General features: G+C 35.5%; 1 long non-coding RNA gene across 1 annotated transcript; it reads left to right on the top strand.

Annotated features, from left to right (window-relative positions):
* Positions 1–282: 282 nt before the first annotated feature.
* LOC116585582 lies at positions 283–16,830 on the top strand. The gene is made up of 3 exons (XR_004283706.1): positions 283–337; positions 13,692–13,698; positions 16,820–16,830. It is a non-coding gene; the product is annotated as an uncharacterized LOC116585582 (long non-coding RNA).
* Positions 16,831–17,132: the final 302 nt, after the last annotated feature.

Below are 17,132 nucleotides of genomic sequence, written 5' to 3'. Positions count from 1 at the left end.
GAAAACACCAAAATTTCAATAAGTACTTAACTATTAATAATTACTTTAAATATAAGTGGGCTAAATTCTCTAATCAAAAGACATAAAGAAGGTCAGTGGATTAAAAAAAATCTATATGTTGCCATAACAGACTTATCTCTGATGTAAGAACACACACAGATTGAAAGTAAAGGGATAGAAAAAGATGTTTCAAGCAAATGGAAAAAAAAAGAAAAGAAGAATAGCTGGGGTAACAGTACTTAATATCAGACAAAACAGACTTTAAAACAAAAAATTTGTAATAAGAGACAAAGATGGGCATTACATGGTAAAGGGGTCAACCCAACAAGAGGATACTGTGCACCCAACATTGGAGTACCTATATATATAAAGAAAATATTAACAGACCTAAAGAGAGATATTGGCAGTAATAATAATAGGAAACTTTTATAGCCTTCTTGCATCAATGGAAAGATCATCTAGACAGAAAATAAAGAAACATCAGCCTTGAATGACACATTAAACAAGATGTACTTAATAGATATATACAGAACATTCTATCCAAAAACAACAAAATACACATTCTTCTCAAGTACATGTGGAACATTCTCCAGGATAGATCATATGCTAGACCACAAAACAAGTATCAATAAATTTAAGAAGACTGAAATCATATCAAGCATCTTTTTCTGACCAAAATGGTATGAAACTAGAAATCAATTACAACATGAAAACTGAAAAATCACAAATATTAAACAGCAAGACCCTGTACAGCCAATGAGTCAATAAACAAATGAAAGAAGAAATTTAAAAAACAGCTTGAGACAAATGAAAGTGAAAACACAATGGTCCAAAATGCTTGGGATTCAGCAAAAGCAGTTCTAAGAAGAACATTTATGACACAGGCCTATTTCAAGAAACAAGAAAAATCTCAAGCAATCTAAGTTTACACTCAAAGGAACTAGAAGAAGAATAACAAAGCCCAAAGGCAGTAGAAGGAAGGAAATAATAAAGATGAGAGGTGAAATAAATGACTGGAGACAAAAACAGAAACAGAAAAGCTCAATGAAACTAAGAGCTGCTTCTCAGAAAAGATAAACAAAATTGACAGAACTTTAACTAGACTCATTAAGAAAAAAATAAAGTGCACAAAAATAAAATCAGATATGAAAAGAGAAGTTATAACTAATACCAAAGAAATACAATGGATCATAAGAGACCACATCAATAAACTGGACAACCCAGAACTGGATACATTCCTCAAAACATGCAATCTTCCAAGACTGAATCGGGAAGAAACAGAAAATCTGAATAGATTGATTACCAGTAAGGAGATGGCATAAGTAATCAAAACACTCCTGACAAATAAAAGTTCAGGACCATATGGCTTCACTGGTGAATTCTACCAAACATTCAAAGATGAGCTAATATCTATTATTCTCAAACTCTTCCAAAAAACTGAAGAGGAGGGGATGCTCCCAAACTCAAGGCCAGCATACCTTGCCCAGACAAGGACATCACAAATGAAGAAAATTACAGGCCAATATCCCCGATGAACCGACATGCAAAAATCCTCAACAAAATAGCAAACTAAATTCAACAATGCATTAAGAGCATCATACAGCATGATCAAGTAGGAAATAACTTCAGGAAGCAAGGATGGTTCAACACCTGCAAATCAATCATCCTGTTGTAACACATTAACAAATGAAGAATAAAAAATCATATACTCTTCTCAATAGATGTATAAGAAGCATTTGCAAAATTCAACATCCATTTATAATAAAAGTTCTTTCTTAATTTAAATTCAATTAGCCAACATATACTACATCATTAATTTCAGATATATGATAAAAATCTTTACAAAGTGGGTATAGATGAAACATACCTCAACATAATAAAGGCCACATATGACCAGATGAAAACTAATATCACAAAAGAACAAAAAGCTGAAAGCTTTTCCTCTAAAATCATGAATAAGACAAGAATATCCACTCTTCTCATTATAATATTGGAAGTCCTAGAGAGAACAATTAAGCAGGAAAAGAAATAAAAGTCTTCCAAATTGATAAGTAAGAAGAAAAATTATCATATTTGAAGACAGCATGATTTTACATTTAAGACCCCACCAAAAAAAAAAACTGTCAGAACTAATAAACAATTCCATAAAGTTGTAGGGTACAAAATCTATACCAAAAACAAAACAAAAAAACACCTATTGTGTTTTTATAAATTAACAGCTATCAGAAATGGAAATTAGGAAACAATTCCATTTACAATTGCATCAAAAACAAGGAAATACCTAGGACTAAATTTAACCACAGAGATGAAAGACCTATACACTGAACACTATAAGATGCTGATGAAAACACTGGAAGGCAATAAAAATAAATGGAAAGATAGCCAATGTTCATGGATGAGAAAAATTAATATTATAAAAAATGTGCATATTACCCAAAGCACTAGAGACTCAGTGCAATCCCTATTAAAATTCCAGTGGCATTTTTCAGAGAAATAGAACAAACAGTCCTAAAACAAAACAAAACTCATGGGTACAGAAACTAGACTGGTGTTTACCAGGGGGAGGAGCATGGGTGGGTTGAGTAAAATGGTTGAATACAAACTTCCAGTTACAAAATAACTAAGTCATAAGGATGAAATGCACAGCATGGTGCTAGTTTTGGTCAGTAACATTGTATTATAAATATGAAAGTTGCTAAGAAAGTAAATCTTAAAAGTTTATAAGAAAAAATATTTTTCTTTGTAACTTTGTATGTTGAGAAACAGTAACTAGACTTTTTGTAATGTATATAAATGTCAAATCATTATATTGTACACCTAAAACTAATATAATGTTGTCTGTCACTCAAACTTTCATTTTTTTAAAAAAGAAAAAGGAAAGGAAAGGAGAACTACTCATTCCCCTAAACTTTTACCGGTTGGAGCTGGGGAAGGTACTGCCGAAAAACTAATAGGCTGAAAGCAAGATAGCCAAACTCTGGAGCCATGTTCCAGAGCTCCTTCCAAACCTCTACCTTCAATTTAAGGAATTGTGATGGCAACAGTCCATTACATGTGTGAGACCTATTAGTACAGTTTGATGTGTTAGTTGGAAACTACTGAGACAAAAACTATTTCTCAAAAGAATTTTTTTTTTCAAATACAGTTTTCCCAAATGACTGAAATGCTATTTTACTTAAAAGCAGAGAGAGAGGGGCTCCTGGGTGGCTCAGTGGAGGTGCCTGGATGGCTCGGTGGGTTAAAGCCTCTGCCTTCGGCTCAGGTCATGATTTCAGGGTCCTGGGATCGAGCCCCGCATCAGGCTCTCTGCTCAGCAGGGAGCCTGCTTCCCCGCCCCCCACCCAGCTCTGCCTGCTTCTGCCTACTTGTGATCTCTCTCTGTGTCAAATAAATAAATAAATAATCTTTTAAAAAATAATTATAAATGCTACAATAGAAGGGATGTCTTGGCATCTTGAGTTCTCTAGCCAGCTATCTGAATTGGACATAAAGGCTAATAATTTCAAGCCAAAAGTATTTTATAGAGATAAATGAATATCTATGTTCACGTTTGCCTTCCTACACCTTGAACATCATCTAAAGGAACTAATACAACTCTAACTCAAGAGTTATTTAGATATTTATGCAACTGAAATTAATTTTACATTTATCTAGCATTTTGAATGCTAGCTATACCTGAGGGTTTTTTTTTAAGGTCTTCTATTTTTTGTAGTACAACATAACTTCTAGTAGCTGGTATTAGGTTCTCAAAATGCAGTGCAGTGGGGGAGGGGTGACCGACAAACATCTCAAAGAGATGTTTGTGTAATGTGTAATACAATGAACATATATTTTTCATGGGACTTGTTTATTTCTCCTCTCTGGAAGAAGGAATGCAAAGAGATTTTATTTCCTACTCGCATCTAGGGCTAGAACTTTACCAGGTCCCTGCCAGAGCTGAGTTCTGCTGATTCCAGAAGGAACTCTTATTAGTTTAGTAAACACTAAATGGAAACCCTGGGAAATCTGGCTACACAAAATTCAAAAGTAATAGTTTAATAATTCAAAACAGAATTTCTGTGTCTCTAATACTTTATATTAAGCTAAGTAGAAAGATCTCTAGAGTTTTAGCAACTCTAATCGTGCCCTATTTGCCCATATTGCCTATAAGCAATGTTTTCCCAAGAACATTAACAAAACAAAGTGTGACCTATTTGCATATTTGATCACAGAAGGGCCCAACTCTTACTTATATGTGTTTGTTTCTTGGAGCCCTGATCAAAACGGTTTCAGTAAGTGTCCAGTCATAACACTACAAATGAAAATAGTTTTGATTTTTATAATCATAGAATAGCTCCCAGAGAGTTTGCTTGGAGTCCAGTATGTAGAGAAAATTCTGTTAAGCAAAGACTCTCAGCCTCAGGTTGTACAGAATATACAAATTATGGTAGAGAAAAGAGAGTATCAATAGAAGGGCTGTTTGAAACATAGGCTCATAGACAGCAATAAAGATTGAAAGCGTGGTTGAAACAAACTAAAGTATAACATTAGACATACCAAAGGCTTACGAACTCCTCAGGGAGGGGGGCTCTCTCAAGCTTCAGTGTATGAGGACCCAAAGCATTTTCTTATTCTGAATTTGAGGGAAAAAATTATGGCTGGGTGTTCATTTAAGGAAGCCCAGAAACATTTCACTACTTTGAAGACATTTTTTCCTCAAATTGTTGATTTTTTTAAGTGCAATTCTCAGAGTCATGCTTCAGTTCTGTGGATAAGTCATATATGAATTTACATGAAATGCTGTATGTCCTGACAATATCAAATAATTTGTATTTGTATACACTGAAAGTTTCTGTGGTAGATATACAGATAAAGGACAGATAATAGACATTTCAGGATATGTTCAGTCATTCGGAGGAACTGGAACAAACTAAAGAGAAGAATTCAAGGGTTAAATCCTTCAGGTTTTTATTTTACATCTGCCTTCATTTGCAGTATTCCCCATACACAAATGTTTCTGGAAGGCAAAGTGTTTCTTCTCTTACAATCTGAGTCCTGGGACTCTAGTAGCATGGCTGCCTAGGGTCTGACAAAATTCTTTCTACATGTTGTATCTCAACTTCACCGAAGAAATCACTTTGGATTTCCCACGTTCAGAATAATTTACCTTATGGTTTATACATGGCCAAATTTTAATTTTGGCCTGTTATTGCTTTTTAACTGATAATCATAAAGGAAAACTTCTAAATAGATAATAATCAACAAGAAAAAGCCATGTTATACCTCCTAAAGCACAGTATAACTAATTTGCATATATGTATTCTACAATATCTACATCATTTGTTACTGACAAGATGGATAATAGAGGGCAGCTATGTGGCTCAGTTGGTTAAGTGTCTGCCTTCAGCTCAGGTCATGATTTCAAGGTCCTGGGATCAAGACCCACATCAGGCTCCCTCCTCCCTCTCTTTCTGGTGCCCCATCCCCCAACCCCCCAACACTCCCCTTGTGCTTGCTCTCTCAAATAAATAAATAAATAAATAAAATCTTTAAAAAAAGAAAAAGATGGATAATAGTTAATTTAACTTTAAAAAAGTTAAATGACACAAAAACAGCCATCAAAATTATGCAATTCTGGGGGCGCCTGGGTGGTTCAGTGGGTTAAAGCCTCTGCCTTCAGCTTAGGTCATGATCCCAGGGTCCTGGGATCAAGCCCCGCATCTGGCTCTCTGCTTGGCAGGGAGCCTGCTTCCTCCTCTCTTTCTGCCTGCCTTTCTGCCTACTTGTGATCTCTGTCTGTCAAATAAATAAATAAAATCTTTTTAAAAAATTATGCAATTCTGAAGTAATTCTAGCTCAGCTTTCTTAGACCTTTTAACTGTATTAAACAATGCTTATCAGTAATAAAATACCCAAAACTTATCTACATTAATTGAATTAGTGGGTAATAGCATAGGTTTTAGAGACAAAAGCTGAATATACCACACACGGCCCTGTTTTGATTCAAGTGTTTTAGAATCCATGGTTTGTTTGAATTTCTGTTTAAAAGACGATACCTGTGGGACAATAAAGAAAAATGGTTTTCCCTTCTTTAAATTGTCTACAGTTGAGGTGGCAAAAATTTATAGGTTGTTAAAGGGAAAGAGGTACTTTTCAAACCCAAATCAGCTAAATAATAATGGGCTGAAGCTAGAGTATCAATAATCAAAAAGATGTCACCTTAAAGACATTTGTTCTTATAACCAGTTGTTATTTGTTGAGTTTACTTGTTATTTTTGTCTTTAGAGAGGAAATTAGTGTAGTACTTTAAAAATTACCAAAAGAATTTAGATGATTGATTTAGTTCTATTTTTCCTCCTTTGTAACATAATTTCTGAGGTTTTATCTTGATACCTACATTTTAAAACTCACAATCTTTTTTCTGGCACCAAAGTTGGCCAGTAATGTATCTTTATTTTCTTATGGGTCTGTTTAGTTCTAGACACATGCAGCTTTCTCAGCCCTGTTAGGCTCATATTATTTTAAAATACACCTGTTCTTTGTAGCAACTTTGAAATATCTTACTGCTCTTGAATCACCCCATATATACTAATTCAGTTTCTCATAAATATGGAATTTAGATGGTAAGGCAGTCAATTGAAATAAGATTGACAAATCAAATCTGAGGCATTAAATATAACTATTTCCAAAAAGCATTTGGAAAGGGTCCTCATTTACCCTGTCTGGACAGAACTGGTCAATAACTGGAAAGACTTTCTCAATCCTAATATTAGTAGCCCAGAGAAGTGGGCAATCTGAACCCAAAAAAAGGAATATAATAAAAATCAGGAAATTTGAGGTTTGGAAAATAGACAGGTTATAAGTATCAAAGACAAGATTTGTAGCTGGCCAAATAACTGAAAGCTGAATAACTCTCAGGCCTTGTTGCAACAGTCTGTATAGGACAATCACACACTTGGAGAAAAGGTATAATTGAAATCCACTAGGCTACTGCGTCCCAACTTTCTTTTTTCCCCATTGTATTCCACAAGTCAAATAATGCTTACAAGAGCCATACAATTCAGTGGGAAAGGAAAAAGTGAAAAAATCTGGAAATAAACCAAATAATATGGATGTCTTATTTTCATTAGCATAGCATTCAAAAAAGTACTTATAAAACATGAAAATTAAATCATATTTTTAAAGATGTCAAAATGGTTTTTATAGGGAAAAATAAGTGACTAATATTTTCTATAATATTAAACCACATTTCTTAAATATGAATTTTGAACTTTCTAGAATTGTACTTAACAAGTAACATTAATAAGTTGAGCAACTGTGTAACACTAGGGATATTCATAAATAAATATAATTCATTTTTATTACTACATATAATGTATAGGCTGTAACATAATTTTATGTAAAGAACATCATTCTCAATAAGACAATTAACTGTATAAAACTCTAAGCACCGGTGTTTAATCTCGTCTCACACTTTCACTAAAAATGTATTCATGGGTAAAATTATAAAGACAATGAAAGCAACTGTAATGTCATACTTCACAAATTCTACAAAACACTCCAAGCACACAACTATTAGTCATAGAGCACTAATGGCTGGTCGCCAGAGGCTGCTGCATAGTTGTGGCTCTACTCGTGATTTCTCTCATCCTCCTTAAAATCATATCTGAATTCATTCAAGTACATTAGTGCAAGTGATAGCATTAGAGGAATAACACTGACTCCTTTTATTTATTTTTTTTTTTGTTTTGGCATTTGGAAATTCTTTTTTTCTTTTTTTCATTTTATTTTATGTTATTCTTTTCAGTGTTCCAGAATTCATTGTTATGCACTGGGTGTGGTGCATAAACATTGACTCCTTTTAGACAGATGAAAAATTCATGTCATTCACAAACTTTAGGTCTTTTACTATTATTAGCAACAGAGTACTCGCTACATACACCAAAATAATACAAATATTCTAGTATCTGCCTTCAGTCAAAAACATCTTGATGTTAGCTCTTTGAGTTTCCAGCATTAGTTCCTATTTAAGTTCCCAGCATATGGCACAAGGAGGGCATGTTGTCAGCATTCAATAATTGTGGGTGGACTTCAACTTGGCATTGGTTAGGTGACCCTACCATTGAGGAATGGTGTCCCTCGCTAATTGCAAATGAGAACTGCCAAACACAATTTGGTCCTCCAGACTGGCTGTCAGCACTTTTAATCCATAAAAGTAAGCCTGCTTACAAAGGGAAAAAATAGCTTACTTTTATAAAGTTTTAGAATGATTGATAAATTTTTTATACATATATGGTATTTTAGTCTTCTTATTTTGTCTCTTTATTGAGATTCCATCATTCAGAGGAAGTGGGCGTGGCTACCTACATTTGAAAGTTTTGTGTTTATAAATGTGTATGTGTGTATATGTGTGCTAGAAAAATATAGTATTGTTTAAAAAGGTCTCCGGAAGAAATCCAGAAGAAAGATATAGATTCTATGTGACAAATGACATGATAGATAAATCTTAAAATGCGGGATTCGTAATTTAAATTCTGATTCTTGGAGAAGACAGTTTCTGTCCAACTATGTTGTCTCAATCTTTCACAATTCAGATCCCTAAAAAAGTTTTTAAAGCTAAGTTATAATAATAGATGGGCCCCTCATTCTCCAATCCTTTTTCCCATTCAAGAAACAGATTTCAATTCCAATCTCTTTCTCAGTTGAATGCTTAATATAATCAATACATAGCACAACATATACTATCAAATTTTTACAGAAACTTCAAAATGTTTATAAAACTTTGCAAAGAACAAAGCTACATTTATTTTTCTTTTAAAACATATTTTACCTCAACGAAGACATGTAAAAACACCCCAGTGGAAATGGTAGCTACCAGATCATATTGTGCAGGTCTCTTTTGTTATCTACGGATAATTATGTCCAAGATCAGTATGAAATGTTTTTTTCTCCTTTTTGCCACAACTGATCCGGAATGCCTATTTACATTAGGACAAAACACATTAGCATTTCATAAAACTCCCCATTTTTTACAATGCAGCAATTTCCTAAACTTCTACAATCTCAACTGCAAATTAAATTTCTATGTCAGTGCCAGGTTAATTTTCCAAAAACACTTTTTGAAAAGAGGTTTACTGAATGTTTCTTATGTGCTCAGCACTATGCAAGCAATTTTCAGACATTATCTCATTAATTCTCATACCTATGAGGTACATATTATTAAAATCCTCATTTTACAGATGAGAAAAAGAAGCTTGGGGAGAGTTCACCATTTCCTCAAGGTTGCAACAGCTATTACATGGTAGAACTATATTTTAGACACAGGTCATTTTAACTTCAAAACCCAAGCCACTTACCATTGTATACTCTTCTGTGTGAAAAATACTCAACTGAGGCTCCTCCTTGCATACTAGACAAGAAAGAGCTTGTAGAATCTAACCTTAAGAAACAACTTTGGTGACCCTCTGGTCTCCTATGTCTCACTTCTCTATTCCCTGATGGCTCTAAGGCTAGTGTAGACATTGACTGTTACGAGGTAAGGACAGTATCTTGCTTTTGAATATTTGTAAATGCACAGGACCTTGCGTTTAACACAATAAAAGGGCAATTGCTTTTTGATGCAGACATATTTTTCTCCCTTTCAAAGCAAGGTTTTTCACAGGATGGGCCCAATCTGGGCTTATTTAAGTTTTAGTCATTCAAAAAATATATCTTTTATTGATCATCTATTATATGCTTTTCCCATTTTCTTTACAATATTCCAATTCAGGAAATTTTTGAATGAATAAAATATGCACATAATACATTCCCTACCCAGAAAGTAGAAGTTACCTGAAATTCAAGAGCATTCTAGAGGTATAGGGAGTTCATTTACAATCCATACCGTTGAATAATTTAAATGTGAAAGGAAAGCTATACAAGTTTAGAGGTTCCTTAGTTTTAAAGGCATCCAGTTTTGTTCAGGCCATATAAAGTAGAAATAAAACCATCAACTTATTTTTATCATTCTAATGGAATATCTGCTTTAATACACTCCTAGAAAAGGCTAACTCTAATCCAAAATATAAAATTAAGAGAAGCATTTATTACTGCTTTAAGCAACATGATATCCAATGTTTTCTTTCATTTCACATCCTGAAAATACATTTCTTCAGCATCAGTCACTTTTTTAAAAAAGTTTCTCATATAAATGTGTGTGTGCCTGTGTATATACGTTTCTCACTATTTTACCATTCCAGACCTGCTTACATTGTTATGGTACCCTTTAGCAAGGTTTACAGAAAGTGAAACCTCATAACCTCTTGACAAATTTTCCTCTCTCTTCTTAACTGGTAATGAAAGAGTGAAAATTTGTGGTGAATGAGATCCAACCTGAGGATCTGTCTACAAAAGAGAAACAGACATTTCAAACCCTTCTTCCTCTCATTTTCTCTCAAAATATAAAGAGGACAGTTCTCCATGGGGACTTTTCCTTTCAGAGGAACAATACTTGAAAGTTGAGAATTCATCCACTTTCACCACCTGTTTAAAATGCCCAAGCCTTCCTTGGCCTATTGCAGCAAGTGGTCTGTAAATTTGAACAAACTCAGATTTCTTACATTCCTCCCACCTGCCACATTTTCTTAACTGAAAGCAAAAAGAGTTGCAATTGTATATATTCCTGCGAGCCTGCAGAGATTCACAGAGTTCTAACAGACATTGCTTTACATTTTTAAAATAGGACAAAGCAGTCTGAAAATAGTGAGGTTTTGGGGTAGATCTGTTTTTAAAAAGACTTAAATATGGTAAAATCAATCTAAAAACTGTTCTAGGCAGCTGAGAGGCTGGGGATAACACGAGCAAAGGGAATAAAGAGAGCGCTGAAGAGCCAGTACCAGTTGCTAATACTTAATCTCTTTAAATAATGAATTAGCTGCTCATATCTAGTGTGGCTGCTAAGAGAAAGCACTTTCTTTGTGGAGTGAACTAAAGCTTGAATACCCATGAATTATTCAATATAAAGTGTGCCGGTTAAAATGCCTTGATATTGGAAGTCAAGTGTAAGATTATCTCTTGTCTGTCAAAAAGCATCTCTACCGTGTTACTGAGCCCTAGAGGAGGGGCCCAAGGAGTGGGAAAAGAAAGAAGGAAAGCCATCCAGAAACAACATAATAAAGCATTAAGCATTCAAAACGAACTGGCAGCAGCTTCCTCACTGTGGGGAAACCTTTATTGGCATGCCCTCTTTAAACAGAATTTATTGCTTACTGCTTATGGTCACTACCTCCCTCTGTCCTACAGGATGAAACAAGGAAAAGTTGACTAACTCTTTTCCATTGAAGACAATACATACTGGTTCACCAGCCACTGCTGGCTTAAAGAAAGTTTCCCTTGGGGCTCCTGGGTGGCCTAGCTGGTTAAGCTTCTGACTCTTAATTTAGGCTTAGGTCATGATTTCTGGGTTATGGGACTGAGCTCTGCATTGAGCTCTGTGTCAAGGTGAGGAGCCTGCCTGAGATTCTCTCTCTCTCACTCTCCCTCTGCCCCTCCCCAAATCCTGTGTGTGTGCTTGCGCATTCTTTCTCAAAAAAGAGAGAGAGAGAGTTTCCCTCTTATTTTACCTTTTGATCAACTTAGAATTTTTAAAGCAAAAGTGATTAACTACAAAACATAATGGAATATAGACCGTGGCAAAATTTCAAAGTATAGTATTGCATTATTACTCTATGAAGTGATTTCATATTCAGCTGGATTTTTCTTTTTTTTTAATTCCTGGAAGTTCTTCAAGATTTGCCTTTTTTAATAACTTGGAGAAATAATTTGGTACATAAAAAAATCAAAATCCTAAAGTTACTGTGCTCCTTTTAAAACTAAAGTACTTGGAAACTGCATATGCTATACCTTCAAAACACATTCATTAAGCACTAGTTATGGGAAGGCACTGTTCTAGGTCCTGGAAATAAAACGATCAATACAGTAGCCCTTACCCTCAAGGTATTTGCAGTGTAGAAGAGGAAACAGATGCATGCACATTAAATTCATAAAATGTCACAGATGATAAGACAGAACATCTCAAAGGATAAAGGGCGAACTACTTGAGCAAGGACAATCAGAGAAAGTTCACAGAAAATATAATGCTAGAGGTTAGACTTGAAAAAAACATGAAGGATGTTCATTCAGGAAGACTGGGGAAGGGGCTTTTATTATAAGGGATGAGGATGAGTAAAAGCAATGCTGTGAAAGTCACCTGGCCTGTTTGGATAAGAACAGCCATCAGGGTGTGAGAGAAGCATCATTTAAAGGCTGGCAGGTAGAACATAAGCTAGGCTACAGGCAGAAGGCTGACTGTGGATACCATGCTAAGGAGCTGGAATGTTATTCTCTGAACAATAAAAAATAAAAATTGAAAAAAAATTCAAGGGGTTGAGTAGAAGATTTACATCTTAAGGTTCTTATTGAGAAAGACCTCTCTGATCCTGGAGAGCAGACTTGAGAGAGTACAAACTGGGAATGGGGGACCAGCTATGTTGCAAGAACTAATACCAGTGCAATGAAGATGAAAAAACAATAAAAAGGACTGGTGAGGAATGGCAGCAGCATAGGGATCTAATTCAACTTCCAGGTATCTGATTCAGATGAAAGAGTAGATGGTGATACTGTTCACTAGAATGGAGTAAATGGAATAGTTATGAAATAAAAACAATGAGCTCAGTTTTGGACATGTTAAGCAGAGCTATCCAGTAGGGATTTCAACACTGTAACCTGGGGTTCAAAGTGGTCTTGGCTAAAGATGGAGATGTGAGAATCATCAACTTACATTCAGTGAGTGAAGACATAGGGATGGATGAATGAACCAGAAAAAGTGCATAAGACTCAAGGGAAACCAGTGAATAAAGGACAGGCAGAGGGATGAAAAATTTAGAGAAGTACAAGAAAATTATGAATGTAGATTTGAAACAAAGGGATGAGGAAGTTTCAAGAGAAAAGAAGTGGCCAACAGATTCAAATATTCCTTTAGAGGTCATGTATGATGGGGATTAAAAATTATCTGAAGGATTAGCACTTAGAGGATCTTTGGTGACTTTTTTTCATGGTAGCTAGTTGGTAGTGATAGGAAAAGAAACCAAATTATAGGATTAAATAGGATCACAAGAAATTCAAAACGATGAGTATAGACAATTCTTCAGAGAACAGGAACAATAGATGGGACAATGTGTTTCCTCTAAAAAGATATATTCAGGTCTGAGTTTCTGGAACCTGTGAATATGACCCTTATTTGGAAACAGGGTCTTTTGAGATGTAATTAGTTAAAAATGCAATCCTTAGCACTCCTTGGCCTTTAGCTGGATTACTCCAATCTCTGCCTCTGTCTTTTCATGGCTGTCTTCCCTCTGCAAGCCCCCAAATCTCTCCCTCAGTATAAGAAAATCAGTCATATTGGATTAAAAGGCCCATCCTTCCCTACTATGACCTAAACTTAACTGAACCAATTACATTTGCATGACCTTATTTCCAAATAAGGTCACATTCTGAGGTACTAGAGGTTATGACTTTCAATCTATCTTTTGGGGGGACACAATTCAACCTATGACAATATTGTAAAGACAAAGCAATCTAGCAAATAGATATAGATACGGACAAGATTATTAAAAAAGGATATAGATATAAATTTATTTATGGATGCATGAAATAATTTGGCCCAGAGGTATTTTTTACTTTTTCAAATCATACAGCAAGTTAGTACCATGGCCAGCTCTAGACCCCAGGTCCACCGATTCCCAGTTAGCTGCTATTTCTATAATGCCAGCACACATTACAACTCATCAAGTGGTTTCATCTGGCCCTTAGGTAGTGTCCAAACTCCTTAATATGGTCTAAGGATGTGTAACATCTGGCCACAGCCTTGACTCAAACCATTCCTCCTGCTCTCCATGCTCAAGTCACACTGGCCTTTTCCTAATTTCATAAACTTGCTGGTCTCTTTCCCACTTCAGTCCCTCTGGCACAGGCTAATTCCTCTATCTAGAAAATGATACTCATTCATTGATCCCACTCACTTCTCTTCATTCTTCACATCTCCAGAAAGTCATTTTCTTGAGAAAATCATTGCTGAGTGTGAGGTGAAGTCAAATCTCCTACTACATTCCTCTGTGGCATCCTCACACTTCAGAAAACATTTCACAGGCATAGTTAAGGTGTTTAGGTGTTTAATGCATATTTTCCCCATAAATTATAAGCTCTAAGCAGTCAGGATACATGTTAATTTCCCAAAAGCTCAGCAGGCATTTGCTATGTGTTTACTGACTGAAGGAAGGAGTCTTGACTTTCCACCTTGTCAGATGACAAGGTGTGCTGGATGTGGAAGAACACATGGGTCCCCACTGTTCCTGCAATACACATTTCAATGGGGGCATTCTTTTGGGGACATTCATTCATTTATTCATTCATTCATTATGGAGTCCCCACACCCAATGTGAGGCTTGAACCCAAAGCCCTGAGATCAAGAATCGCAGGCTCTATTGTCTGAGTCAGCCAGACAATTCTTGCCCCATTCTTACCCAAATGATCTTCATGGCCATAATCCTTACCTTCTTCAATTTTTTTCCCCCAATGTCATCCCAGTGAGGAGATGGCCTGAACTTAACATAATAGCCCAATCCTCCTGACCTTGCTTTACTTTTCTTTTATCCACAGTACTTATCACTTTCTAACATAGAATAAGTTACTTACTTATTATTTGGCTATTATCTGCCTCTCCTGCTAAAAATGTAAATTCTAGGGTAGAGATCCTTGTCTTCTTTATTCAGTAATGTATCCCAACCACCATGTACTGGCATTCCTGACATGCAATAGACCTTTCAAAAATAATTATTAAATAAATGTATTCCAGCAACATGAAGAGGCATTACTAAAACTATCTTCTATAAGAAATTAGTACAGATGCTCTGCTCCTTGCATCAAAATGTAAAAGAAATAGACAGAGGTGTATGGCCTGAATTTCATTTCATGCAACCTTTTTTTAAGAGAAAAAGAATATGGCTATATTTTGTATGCTTTGTGGTCCAAATAAAAATGTCAATTGCAATCAAGAAGAGAAATATTAAAGTAAGAGTAATAGCTAACCTCTATTTTCTAGTATTATTTTGCAAAAAAGAAAAAAAAAAAAGGAAAGAACTAAGCATGAAATTCAGTAACTGAACTAATCTCCGAACCTTCCTGACAACTTAAATCACTTGACATACTGCAATATTTTCTGCAATTTTCAGTGATTTGCTTAAAGCCGCCTCCTACCTACTACTCTGCACATAAAGTAATGCCAGCTTAGATGTAAGCACTTTGTGGACATTTCATAAATCTAACAAAACCGTAACAATGAGCACTGCCCCAGTGTTTACATTTAAATTTAAAGGTGTAGCACAAATTGTAGTAGAAAAAAGAATCTAATTAGCAATTAGAGCTAATATCCTAATTCATGTGGTAACCTCCCTTTCATGCTCATGGTCTCTTTTAACACTCAACTGCGTGCAACTACTCAGTGAGGACAACACCATAATGTACCAGTTGAAGGCACTCCAACTGCCTACTTACACCATCATTGGCTCACCATTTCAGCAGCTGCTTCCAAAACTGTCTTAATCTGTTGAGGCTGCTATAACAAACACCATTGACCGGGTTGCTTCTAAATAACAGAAACTTACTCCTCACAGTTCTAGAGGTTGGGAAGTCCAAGATCAAGATACCAGCAGAATGACTGTCTCCTGAGAGCCCATTTCCTGGTTCACAGACTATGGTCTCCTCCATCTATCCTCACATGGCAGAAGGAGTGAGAGAGCCTTCTGGGATCTCTTTTATAAGACTGTTAATTCCATTCTTGGGGGCTCCTTCTCATGACTTAATGACCTCCCAAAGCTCCACCTCTGGCTGTCATCACAGCAGGGATTAGGTTTCACCAGAATGATTTTTGAGGGAACACAAACATTCGCTCTACACCAAACACCATAGATAAGCAATCTTGAACCCAGCCTCCTCCAGTTATTTTGCTGCTTCTGTCAATATAGCCTTCTCTTTCTCCTTCACTGATTCCACTCCCTGACACTACCATGATCAACGCTCCACATTCAAAAACACCAACAAATGCTACCATTGTTATGGTCCTCCAGAGCAGCACAGTATTTGGACACGATTTGATGGTGCTCTGGAAAGTATTCAAAAGATTGCTGAAAGTTATTTTTAATGTATTTTACCTTCTATAGATAGACATTATGTTTTTAACATGTTATTTTCCATTTGTTAATAGAAAAAAACTTCTCAAATGTTTGGGCAAGTTTTGAATTGCAGAACTCACAAATGTTTAAATAAAAAAATGCAGATTTACTACCTTTGATGCTGGTGGGAGGAGGATTCCAGATGGGAAGAAAAGAACAATAAATGAAGAAAAAGAGAAAAATAAGGGATAAAGAGAGGAAGGGAAGGAGGAAGGAGGAAAAAGAAAATAAAAGATATTTGCCCAAGGAACTATCTTGTTATAAAGCTGAGTACTTCACAGAGCTTTAAAATTACACCATTGTTGAGAATAACAAGCATAAGAAATCCTTATCTTTTAGGTTAGAAAACATCAAGGAAAAGAAAGAAATTGCCCCCCCCCAAAAAAAAACAAGGATTGCAAAATGTGTAAGATCCCCCGAAGGTAGTTGCACATATATGTGTAACTGGCATTTTTCCCAGTTCAACCCATGAGGCTGCTTTACTTCTCACTCAGTAATAAGAGATAGGCCTAACTTACCATGATGAAAAAGAATTCCCTTTAACTAAATATTAACACATACTAGATTTCAACATCTCCCTCATTGCTGACACTCAGTAAATATTTATTTTTACAATTAATCTAAATAGATCTTGGAATTATATTTGTTCAGGGATACAACAAATCTTAAAGGAGACCTCCAGGTAAAAATTACGCAGCCAATAAATAACTTCCTTTTGGATTCAGTTTCAAAAAGAAAGAGTTGGAAGCCTGGCAATCATTTTAGGTATTGTGTTGTCTTTGGATCTTCCATGATGCTTTCAAAATTAAGTGAAGTTCTTTTCTTGCTCAAAAATATGCATCTTTAAAAGACTAGTGTAAAAGAGGTTTTCAGGCCATTTGAAACCAAGTCCCCTATATTACAATATAA

The sequence above is a fragment of the Mustela erminea genome, chromosome 3 (assembly GCF_009829155.1).
Source record: "Mustela erminea isolate mMusErm1 chromosome 3, mMusErm1.Pri, whole genome shotgun sequence".
Lineage (NCBI taxonomy): Eukaryota > Metazoa > Chordata > Mammalia > Carnivora > Mustelidae > Mustela > Mustela erminea.
This window is presented reverse-complemented; position numbering and strand designations above follow the sequence as displayed.